An 876-nucleotide genomic window follows, 5' to 3' on the forward strand; every position below is an offset into this window, starting at 1 on the left:
AAACCAGAGTCTGCCTACTTTATTGCTTTGTGCTCTCACCTCTGACTTTACTGGGGGCTGTCCCCTACCACCATCTCTCTCTCTCTCTGTCAAAGAGTTAACTTACAGCTCCAATTAATAAAGTTCCTGGGCAATTAGGAGTGTTTAAATCCAAACCCCTCAGATGGCACTCTAACTCGCCTGACAAGTTTACCCAGACTCCTGCAGCTATGCATACGATTGTTTACAGTCTCCCAGCCTCGAGAGGCAAGGAAGCTTAAGATATTCAAATAGCTTAGAGCCTCTCAGAGAGTTAGAAACTGTCAGAATAAACTAGTAAAGGATTTCATTGATGAGTCAATGTTTGTTGCCAAGTTTTCACATCCCCTGAATTGTATCCTTGAATGTGTATTAATTAATAGTTGGTATATAATAAAAAATAAGTAGTGGCCTTGGTGTTAGTAACTTTAGACCCTTAAGGTAATAAATCCTTTCTTTGTTGTAAACCCATTACACATCCGCCCTATAGGAATGCAATTTTATCTTTGGAAGATGGTGCCAAACCTTAAAATAATTACTCTTAGAGAAAGTAAGTCTTTGTTGATAAGTCCTTGTCAAGAGTCATAAAATGTTAGTAGGCCTTCTGGCCAGAAGATGATGTAAATCACCTAAACCATTTGTATACGATAAATTTGCAGGAAAGAAACCTTGGTTTTTGATAAGAATCAAAGACTGCTGATTTGCATCCCCTATTATCCTCTATGTGTAACTTAGGGTATAAAAGCCCCTGTTAAAAATAAAGCTACGGGCCTTGCTCACCAACGCTTGGTCTCCCCATGTCATTCTTTCTTTTAACTTCCAGCTGAGTCTCCACCTGGAGCGCGGAACCCACCACGC

The sequence above is a fragment of the Bison bison genome, unplaced genomic scaffold (assembly GCF_000754665.1).
Source record: "Bison bison bison isolate TAMUID 2011002044 unplaced genomic scaffold, Bison_UMD1.0 scf7180017864506, whole genome shotgun sequence".
Lineage (NCBI taxonomy): Eukaryota > Metazoa > Chordata > Mammalia > Artiodactyla > Bovidae > Bison > Bison bison.